The sequence below is a fragment of the Palaemon carinicauda genome, chromosome 45, assembly GCF_036898095.1.
Source record: "Palaemon carinicauda isolate YSFRI2023 chromosome 45, ASM3689809v2, whole genome shotgun sequence".
NCBI lineage: Eukaryota > Metazoa > Arthropoda > Malacostraca > Decapoda > Palaemonidae > Palaemon > Palaemon carinicauda.
The window spans coordinates 22179012-22190639 of record NC_090769.1 but is presented as its reverse complement, the minus strand read 5'-3'; the positions used below and the strand labels follow the sequence as shown (position 1 = coordinate 22190639).

The 11628-nt window shown below is 32.2% G+C and overlaps 1 non-coding gene across 1 annotated transcript; it reads right to left on the bottom strand.

Moving 5' to 3' along the window:
• Positions 1-10400: 10400 nt before the first annotated feature.
• Positions 10401-10472, bottom strand: TRNAG-UCC (transfer RNA glycine (anticodon UCC)). The gene has a single exon. It is a non-coding gene; the product is annotated as a tRNA-Gly (tRNA).
• Positions 10473-11628: the final 1156 nt, after the last annotated feature.

Genomic DNA, 11628 nt, shown 5'->3' with positions numbered 1-11628 from the left:
TTATTATTATTATATTTATTATTATTATTATTATTATTATTATTATTTTTGTTATTTTTATTACTATTATTATTTTTATTACTATTATTATTTTTATTACTATTATTATTATTGTTATTATTATTATTATTGTTATTATTTTTATTATTATTATTATTTCTTTTTTTTGTTATTATTATTATTATTATTATTAGTAGTAGTAGTAGTAGTAGTAGTAGTATTGTTTTTATTAGCTAATGTACAACCCTAGTTGGTAAAGCTGGATGCTATAAGCCCAAGGGCTCCAACAAGGAAAAACTGACCAGTGAAGAAAGAAAATAAGGTTTTGTTATGATGATGATAATAATGATAATTATTATTATAATAATAATAATGATTATAATAATAATAAAAATAATAATAATGATAATTATGATTATTATTATTATTATAATAATAGTAATTATGATTATTATTATTATTATTATTATTATTATTATTATTATTATTATTGGCTAAGCTACAGCCCTAGTTAGAAAAGCAGGATGTAGACTCCAACAGGGAAAAAATAGCCCAGTGAGGAAAGGAAACAAGGAAATAAATAAATTACAAGTGGATTAATGAACAATTAAAGTTAAGATATTTTAATAACATTAACTACATTAAAAAAAATCTTTTATATATGAACTATAGAGACTTATATCAGCCTGTTCAGCATAGAAACATTTGCTGCATGTTTGAACTTTTGAAGTTCCATAATGCGTATTTCAAACTTTCCCTTAAAAAAAAAAAAAAAAAAAAAAAAAAATTTATATATGAACTATAGAGACTTATATCCGCCTGTTCAACATAGAAACATTGGCTGCATGTTTGAACTTTTGAAGTTCCATAATGCGTATTCAAACTTTACCTTAAAAAAAAAAAAAAAAAAAATCTTTTATATATGAACTATAGAGACTTATATCCGCCTGTTCAACATAGAAACATTGGCTGCATGTTCGAACTTTTGAAGTTCCATAATGCGTATTCAAACTTTCCCTTAAAAAAAAAAAAAAAAAAAAAAATCTTTTATATATGAACTATAGAGACTTATATCCGCCTGTTCAACATAGAAACATTGGCTGCATGTTCGAACTTTTGAAGTTCCATAATGCGTATTCAAACTTTCCCTTAAAAAAAAAAAAAAAAAAAAAAAAAAACAGGGGAAGAGAAATAAGATAGAATAGTGTGCCCGAGTGTACCCTCAAACTCTATTAAACCATTATTAATTACTATCGTCATTCACCATTATTATCATTGCAATAGGCTCGTAAGTTGGGACAAGAGACGACTCTCTTGGAGAGAAATGTTGGATGGTGTACACATTAAACTGATGATAATTGACACTAATGGAAGGTTAGGTTAAAAAAAAAATTGGGAAGGTTCACTTAAACACGCAGGAAAGAGGGCTCAAAGAGCCATTTACTGGTCGTGGTATTACCACCAGAAACTCAATTGCTTGTGAAATAAATCTGGTTAGAAAAAAAAAATGGAAGGTTCGCTTAAACACTCATGAAAGAGGTATTAAAGAGCCATTTACTGGTCGTGGTATTACCACCAGAAACTCAATTTCTTGTGAAATAAATCTTCTGGTTAAAAAAAAAAAAAATGGGAAGGTTCACTTAAACACGCAGGAAAGAGGGCTCAAAGAGCCATTTACTGGTCGTGGTATTACCGCCAGAAACTCAATTGCTTGTGAAATAAATCTTCTGTATTGAATGTATATCTGATTGAAGGAAGTCACGCTTACTTCCTCAATGAAAACAGTGAATCAGAAAGATATTGTGCTCTCCACAAAAGGGGAAGCACCGAGCTATAAACAATGTTTTCTGAAGGGTAATAGATTTTCGTGATTACATCCTGCTTTTCTCGGAGGCTGCTATTCATACTGTCATTGTTTGGTTTTGGTGGGAATATTGTTTGTTTTTATTATTATTAGCTAAGCTACAACTCTAGTGGGAGAAGCAGGATGTTATAAGCCTAAAGAATCCAACAGGGAAAAATAACCCAGTAGGGAAAGGAGATAAGGTTTTATTATTATTATTATTATTATTATTACTATTATTATTATTATTGTTATTAGCTAATCTACAGCTCTAGTTGGGAAAACAGGATGCTATGAGCCTGAGGGCTCCAACATGGAAAAATAATCCAGTGGGGAAAGGAAACAAGGAAATAAACAAACTACAAGAGATATAATGAACAGTTAAAATACCCTCAAGCAAGAGAACTCTAACCCAAAGACCGTGGAAGATCATGGTACAGAGGCTATGACACTACCCAAGACTAAAGAACAATGGTTTGATTAAGGTTTGATTATGCTGTGGTTATTATGAAGGTTGGTTTAGAGCAGGCCTATGTGATAACGTCCCTGACTGGTGGACGTCAGACTGTGGTTCGTGTCCTTCTCAAACTCGACAGTTTCTTTGGTCGTTGCAACCTCATTATCCTTGTTAGCTAAGGATGGAGGTTTGGGGTAGCCTATAGGTCTATATGATGAGTCATCACCAATCATTGCCTGGCGTTCCCTGGTCCTAGCTTGGGTGAGAGAGGTGGCTTGGGCGCTGATCATAATGATATATGGTCAGTCTCTAGGGCATTGTCCTGCTTGCTAGTGCATTGTCACACTCCCTTGCCTCTGCCATTCATGAGCTGCATTTGAACCTTAAACCAGGTGAGAGCTCCATGATATTGAAGGATGCACTGACAATGAATAGGAATCTGTTACGGTGACTTAAATTGATTAGGTAGGACATGGTATCCTAAGATGGTTTAGGTTAGCGTAGAAAGGACTAGTTTGCGATGAGTTGAAGTCAAATGTGTCTAAATTTAACTTGCAGTTTATTATTATTATTATTATTATGATTATTATTATTATTATTATTATTATTATTATTATAATTAATATTATGATTATTAACATTATTATTATTATTATGATTATTATTATTATTATTATTATTATGATTATTATTATTATTTTGAAATAGTTATTCTCTTTCCACTGTACAATTATCTATTTTAATATCGCTTTTCAGAGAATCCACTACGAATATATCTTTCCCATGAACTCTTGTCTTTACTTTTGTCTGAATCCATAAGATGATATTTATTTTGCGTGTCGGTATCGTTTCTTTTATTTGCTTGAATCACGAAATAAATGTTTCCTCATTTCCTTGAAATGTTGCCTTTTATTGGTTTCCATGATAGAATTATTTACTTTTTAATCAGTTCATTTTGTTGACATTTAGATATTTTATTACGATGTATGAAAGAAAACTTCGTTTCTCTTTACATGATAAACACAGAACTGACTAGGAATTATCAACAAATGAACTGCAAGTCTTATGAAAATGCGTTTAATTCCTCCACATGAATGATATATATAGACAGACATAGACATCTTCATTTTGTTGACATTTCGATATTTTATTATAATGTATGAAAGAAAACCTCGTTTCTCTTTACATAATAAACACAGAACTGACTATGAATTATTAACAATTGAACTATAAGTCTTATAAAAATGCGTTTAATTCATCCACATGAATGATAGACATAGACATAGACATGACCTGGAAATAATGAAGTACAAGTTCAGAACGCGACCTCAAAGCACCTTCCAGACGGGAAGCAGGCAAACGAAGGAACAAAGAGACTTGTGGTTAGAGAGAGAGAGAGAGAGAGAGAGAGAGAGAGAGAGAAGACACGACAAAGGGAAGGAGAGAGAGAGAGAGAGAGAGAGAGAGAGAGAGAGAGATGAAAATTGGATGAGGAACAGAGAGAGAGAGAGAGAGAGAGAGAGAGAGAGATGAAAATTGGATGAGGAACAGAGAGAGAGAGAGAGATGAAAATTGGATGAGGAACAGAGAGAGAGAGAGATGAAAATTGGATGAGGAACAGAGAGAGAGAGAGAGAGAGAGAGAGAGAGGAAGATGAAAATTGGACGAGGAACAGAGAGAGAGAGAGAGAGTGAGAGACAGAAAATGAAAATTGGACGAGGAACGTATACAGAGAGAGAGAGAGAGAGAGAGAGAGAGAGAGAGTTTTAGTCCCCGTGCCATAAACACCGAACAAAAGGACCTCTGTGGCTTTTACAATCCACACAATGGGTACCCTGAGAAAGTGGGCAGGACTATCCACCTGCCCTTACAAGCAAAGTCTCACTATTTGTCCTGTGCCCATCGAAAAGGTCTCCTCAGAGATATGGTTTTGAGGGCAAATGACTCTATCAAGGGGAAGAGGATGTAGGGGTCTCTCTCTCTCTCTCTCTCTCTCTCTCTCTCTCCCCTCTCTCTCTCTCTCTCTCTCTCTCTCTCTGTATACGTTCCTCCTAAATTCTTCGTCTTCTCTCTCTCTCTCTCTCCATGTATATATATATATATATATATATATATATATATATATGTATGTATATATACGTTCCTCCTCCATTCCTCGTCTTCTCTTTTTCTTGTCTTTCTCTTCCTGCTCCACCTCTCCCTCCCCCATCGTTCTCTCTCTCTCTCTCTCCTCTCTTCTCTCTCTCTCTCTGTGGTAATTTCTTTCCATACAAAATAGCAAATAAATGGAACAGACGTCCAGCGGATGTAGTGAAAAAGGTATAAATGAATTCACGAATAAGTTAAACAAAATCATAAAAAACTCTCTATACTTTTAAACTAATCCTCTCTATCCAAGAGCAAATGGAGTCTCCGCGGATGGACTAAAACTTCTTCAAAAATCTAAAATTCTCTCTCTCTCTCTCTCTCTCTCTCTCTCTCTCTCTCTCTCGATAGGAGGCTAAGTTTATGACTACTTTTAGTTTTATTTGAAGCTTTTCCTTGTTTTTTAAGAGTCTTTTTACGATGGGAACAGTCATAGCCTTTGACACCGAAGATGTTTCTATGATTATAAAAAATTACTTTTGGAGAAAATTCGGTTATGACATTTTTGCTGTATTTTACTCCTCTTTGGTTTATGTACACGTACAGACACACACATTAGGATTATATATATATATATATATATATATATTTATACATATATATATGTTTATATAATATATTTATACATAATATATATATATTTATATATATGATATATATATTTATATAATATATATATATATAATATATGTATATATATATTTATATACATATGTATGTATATATAAGTATAATACTGTATGTATGTATGTATATATATATATATATATATGTGTGTGTATGTATGTATATATATAAACCATAGACTCCTTTAAGGAGTCTATGATATAAACAAACACATTCAGTAGTCCATTACTAGTCAAAGGCCTCAGAAATGTCTTGATTCACGTATGGTATTTGGCCAGTTTCCCTCACGATGCTGGTCAGTGAGGATTGCTGATTGTGGAAGATTTTTGTCTCAGCAAACCAATCTAGTACGGGTGGCCCTGAATAGTACAGCTTTGCGGATCACGGCGAAACGCAAACCCTTTCACTATGTTAAGATATCTGCGCTTAGAAAGGGATTCAGGACCATATTAGGCTAATCAGTGACGGAATTTTTAAAACGATTATTGCTTAAAACATTTGAAAGATGATTAGTCTTATTAATAGCTCATTAACTCTCTCTCTCTCTCTCTCTCTCTCTCTCTCTCTCTCTCTCTCTATTTAGTTACACTAATGAACGGCTTTGCAAGAATTGTGGTAGAATTTTTAAGCGTTGTGGTGAGGATTTTTTTTTCATTTTTTTAAGAATTATTTTGGAGATTTTTTTTTTTTTTTTTTTTTTTTGACTGATGGTTATGGTTGGTGTGACCTTAGTTAGTGTGACGCCAGATTAACAAGGAAAAGTCAGTCCCTCCGTTAACGCATAAATACTCTACAGACTAATTTACCTTGGAAAATACTAGGAATAATTATGTGAGAATAGTATTTAGTATTTTTTTTTTTTTATGGAAAGTGAAGGCTACTTATACGCCCAACCCGAAAATGAATTTTAGATTAAATATATAATATATATATATATATATATATATATATGTATATATATATGTATATGTGTATATATATATGTATATGTATATATATATATGTATATGTGTATATATATATGTATATGTATATATATATATGTATATGTATATATATATATATATGTATATATATATGTATATATATATATATATATATATATTTGTTTTAATGTTGTTACTATTCTTAAAATATTTTAATTTTCCTTATTTCCTTTCCTCACAAGGCTGTTTTCCCTGTTTGGGCCACTGGGCTTATAGCATCCTGCTTTTCCAACTAGGGTGTTAGCTTAGCATTTAATAAATAAATAAATAATATATATATATATATATATATACACCTGTATATATATATCCATCCTTTTAATATGCTTTCTATAAACTTGCTAATTCTAATTGTTTGTGAGTGTGATCTAGTAGTTTTTCGGATATTAATTTAAACAATAAGTTTACTACTCTTTCTTTATGCTCACACACACGCATATATATATATATATATAAACACATTCAGTAGTCCATTGCTAGTCAAAGGCCTCAGACATGTTTTGATTCATGTCTGGTATTTGTCCAGTTTCCCTCACGATGCTGGTCCGTGAGGATTGCTGGTAATGGAACATTTTTGCCTCAGCAAACCAATCTAGTATGGGTGGCCCTGAATAGTACAGCTTTGCGGATCACGGCGAAACGCAAACCGTTTCAGTACGTTAAGGTATCAGCTCTCAGAAAGGGATACGGGATCATAGTAGGCAACTCAGTGACGAAATTTTTAAAACGATTATTACCTGAAACATTTGAAAGATGAATAGTCTTAATGATAGCTCTCTCTCTCTCTCTCTCTCTCTCTCTCTCTCTCTCTCTCTCTCTCTCTCTCAATTTAGTTACACTAATTAACGGCTTTACAAGAATTGTGGTAGAATTTTTAAGCGTTGTGGTGAGGATTTTTTTTTCATTTTTTTAAGAATTATTTTGGAGATTTTTTTTTTTTTTTTTTTTGACTGATGGTTATGGTTGGTGTGACCTTAGCTAGTGTGACGCCAGATTAACAAGTAAAAGTCAGTCCCTCTGTTAACGCATAAATACTCTACGGACTAATTAACTTTGGAAAATACTAGAAGTAATTATGGGAGAATAGTATTTAGTATTATTATTTTTTTGGAAAGTGGAGGCTACTTACGCCCAACCCGAAAATTAATTTTAAATTTTATATATGTGTATATATATATATATATATAAAATACACATATATATATATATATATATATATATATATATATACATATATATATATATATATATATATATATATATATATATATATTTATATGTGTATATATATATATATATGTGTGTATATATATATATATATGTGTGTGTGTGTATTTATATATATATATATATATATTTATATATATATATATTTATATATATATATATTTATATATATATATATATTTATATATATATATTTATATATATAATCATATATATAAATATATATATATACCTATGTATATATATATACATATATATGTATATATATAATATATATATATATATATATATATATATGTTTCCTTTTAATATCCTTTTTTAAAACTCGCTAATTGTAATTACTTGTGAGTATGATCTAGTAGTTTGTCAGATAATGATTTAAACAGGAAGCTTACAACTCTTTTCTGCCCACACACGCATATATATATATATATATATATCTTCCCTTTCTAAGTGAAGATACTTTGACGTTGTGAAATAGTTTTCGTATCGCCATGATTAGCAAAGCTGCACTAGTCAGCGCCACGCATACTAGGTCAGTTTGCTGTGAGTGCTCAGACGAAAATCTCCAACCAACAATCTTAAGTGCCCAGCGTTTTGATGAAAATTGGCTAAACCACTGACATGATTAAGGACATACCTGTGATATTTGTCCTGCAGTGGACTAGAAATGTTTGCATTTGTTGTTGTTGTTGTTGTTGTTGCTGTATATTATATATATGCTTCTATATCATTTGGATTGAAATAAGACATAATTAGACGTGCTTATATTTGCTTATCTGTTTATCGTTCTTATCAGATCATAGATTTCTTATCTTTATAATGAATATCTATACTTGAGTGCGCCAGCAGTCGGTCCTTATATTCATCCACATACGTGTGTGCTCTAAATTTAATGAGTTGAGAGAGAGAGAGAGAGAGAGAGAGAGAGAGAGAGATTAAAAGTTATTTTCATGCTCTCCCAACTCCGTATCACACAAGACTGTACTTCACACCCTCCAAAAAGCCCCCGTCCACCCTGTTTGAGGGACCTCTCTCTCTCTCTCTCTCTCTCTCTCTCTCTCTCTCTCTCCCGTGATGACTTTTCCACTCTTCTTCCTGTAAAGCCTCGACTCTTCAGTGAAGTTCAATTTTTATTAGAGATTACTTTAAATAAATATAATTCGTTATATGTTGAATGTAATCCAAGATCCCCTTTCATCCGAATTATTTCTACTTCAATTTTAAAAGAACTTTTGAAGAAAAACTTATTTTCTTCAGCCAAAAGGAGGATTCGAACCGATACTTTCTTGGACACTCAAGTGGAGAGAATTATCTTCAACTTCTCACTCTCAATTCTCTTACATTCCCCCCTCCCCCTCCCCCAGCCTCCCCCTTCTTCTCACTTCCCCAGCCTCCCCCTTCTTCTCACTTCCCCCTCCCTCTCCCTTCCACTTCACAACACCATCATGACTGGAAAACATTTGGCAATTCGCTTCCAAGGGAGGCAGAGTAATTACAAAGTTGCAGCAAATGTTTTTGTGTTAAACAGGCTGACATAAGTATTTTTATAGTTTATATATAGAATATCTCTTATTGTTAAAGTTTTTAGGATATTTTATTTTAATTGTTCATTACTTCTTTATATCGTTTATTTGTTTCTTATTTCCTTACCTCACAGGGCTATTTTTCCCTGTTGGAGTCCTTGTTTTATGTTGAGCAGGCTGACATAAGTCTCTTTTTTACAGTTTATATATAAGATATCTGTTTTAATGCTGTCGATGTTTTATTTTAATTGTTCATTACTTCTTTATATCGTTTATTTATTTCCTTTCCTCGCTGGGCTATTTTTCCCTGTTGGAGCCTTTATTTCATGTTGAACAGGCTGACGTAAGTTTTTTTATAGTTTCTATATAAAGTATGTTTTAATGTTGTTAGTGTTTTTAGAATATTCTATTTGAATCGTTCATTACTTCTTATATCGTTTATTCATTTCCTTATTTCCTTTCCTCGCTGGGCTATTTTTCCCTGTTGGAGCCTTTGTTTCATGTTGAACAGGTTGACATAAGTCTCTTTTTACAGTTTATATATAAGATATCTGCTTTAAGGTTGTTAATGTTATTTGAATATTTTATTTTAATTTTTCATTACTTCTTATATCGTTTATTTATTTCCTTATTTCCTTTCCTCACTGGGCTATTTTTCTCTGTTGGAGCCTTTGTTTTATGTTGAACAGGCTGACACAAGTCTCTTTATAGTTTATATATAAAATATCTTTTAATGTTGTTAGTGGTTTTAAAATATATTTTAATTGTTCATTACTTCTTATATCGTTTATTTATTTCCTTATTTCCTTTCCTCGCTGGGCTATTTTTCCCTGTTGGAGCTTTTGTTTCATGTTGAACAGGCTGACGTAAGTCTTTTTATAGTTTATATATAAGATATCTGTTTTAAAGTTGTTGATGTTTTTAAAATATTTTTTTAATCGTTCATTACTTCTAATATCGTTTATTTCGTTCCTTATTTCCTTTCCTCACTGGGCTGTTTCTCCCTGTTGGATCCCTCGGGCTTATTACATCTTGCTTTTCCATCTAGGGCTATAGCTTAGCTAGTAATGATAATGATGATAAAAGGAAATTGTCGTTTGTAAAGATTAATCTTTTTTCTGTTCAAATAAATTTATCTTTAAAATCTCTAGTGAATCAGAAACTGAAGTAATAGTAAAATTAAATAAATCCAAGAGTTCCTTTATTGTTTTATACTTTGATCTCGTCATTTAAAATTTTCACAACATTAAAAACTTGAATGAAAATGGAATTGAAAGAGTAAATTTAAATAAAACCAAGAGTTTCTGTAATGTGTGTGTGTTTTTTTTTTTTTTTATTACACTTTTGTCTGGTCATTTTGGTTTTTCACAACTTAGATAACAAACTTATCGTGCATATTATATATAATAACTCATACATACATATACCAAGGCACTTCCCCCAATTTTGGGGGGGTAGCCGACATCAACAAATGAAACAAAAACAAAAATAATTACTTATAACTTGTATAAAAGTTTTACCTTTTGGTGAGAGGAGGAACATGTTGTTTTGGAGTTATGAATTACAATATAATGTATAAAACTACTCTTTGCGATGGCCGGGAATCGAACCCGGGTCAACTGCTTGGAAGGCAGCTATGCTAACCACTATACCACCATCGCATGAGAGTTTGCAGTTTATATTTGCTTAAAAGTATTCAAAGACAGTGTTTCCTAGTGTGAAAGCCTTTTATAGATAACTTAAATTATTATTATTATTTGTTTTTTAATTAAGACCTATTTTTTATGGAGATACCTTAATAATTTCGGAGGAGAGAAGCTGGGATCATATATTTCATTTTGGTGTTTAATCAGAAAAGGACAGACATAACTATATCATGGATAAGCTGTTTAGAAGCATTGAGATCAGCTATGGTCACAAGCATTGATTGTTGTTGAAGTTTATTTCAGTTTTCAAGTTTTTTCTTAATTGGGTCAGTTTTTTTTTTTAATTCTTCAATGTCTTCTTTGAATATTTGCATTGATTGTTGAAGTTTATTTCAGTTTATAAGTTTTTTTCTTAATTGGGTCCCTTTTTTTAATTCTTCAATTATTTTCAATATTTGTACATTGTTCTTATTTATGAAACTTTCAATGTACCAGAATTAGAGGAAAAAAAATGTGATTTCTGTCCAGCCTTTTAGGAGAATATGCTGTGACTAAAGTTGGATAGTTGATATGTTTATAAATGTTAATGAGAATTGCAAGAGATTAGATTTATTACCAAAATTCTCTCGACGCATAAAAATTCAACATTGTCACGAATAAGCTGTAGGGAAGCTCTACTGGGAAGTAATTTGGCATAAGAGAAGATTAACCCAAATTCAGTCAATATTCTACTCTGGCCTCGTTGTAATTCATTCCCTCTGTCCCCACACTTCGCTGCTGTCTAGAGGCTGTCTGGGACCCTTTCTGCTGTCTGGAGTCTGTCTGGGACCCTTCTCTATTGTTAAAGAGTCCAGTCCGTCTGTGACCCTTCTCTATTGTCTAAGAGTCCAGTCGGTCTGGGACCCTTCTCTATTGTCTAAGAGTCCAGTCGGTCTGGGACCCTTCTCTATTGTCTAAGAGTCCAGTCCGTCTGGGACCCTTCTCTATTGTCTAAGAGTCCAGTCCGTCTGGGACCCTTCTCTATTGTCTAAGAGTCCAGTCCGTCTGGGACCCTTCTCTATTGTCTAAGAGTCCAGTCCGTCTGGGACCCTTCTCTATTGTCTAAGAGTCCAGTCCGTCTGGGACCCTTCTCTGCTGTCTAAGAGTCCATCTGCTCTGATGTCTGGTTTAC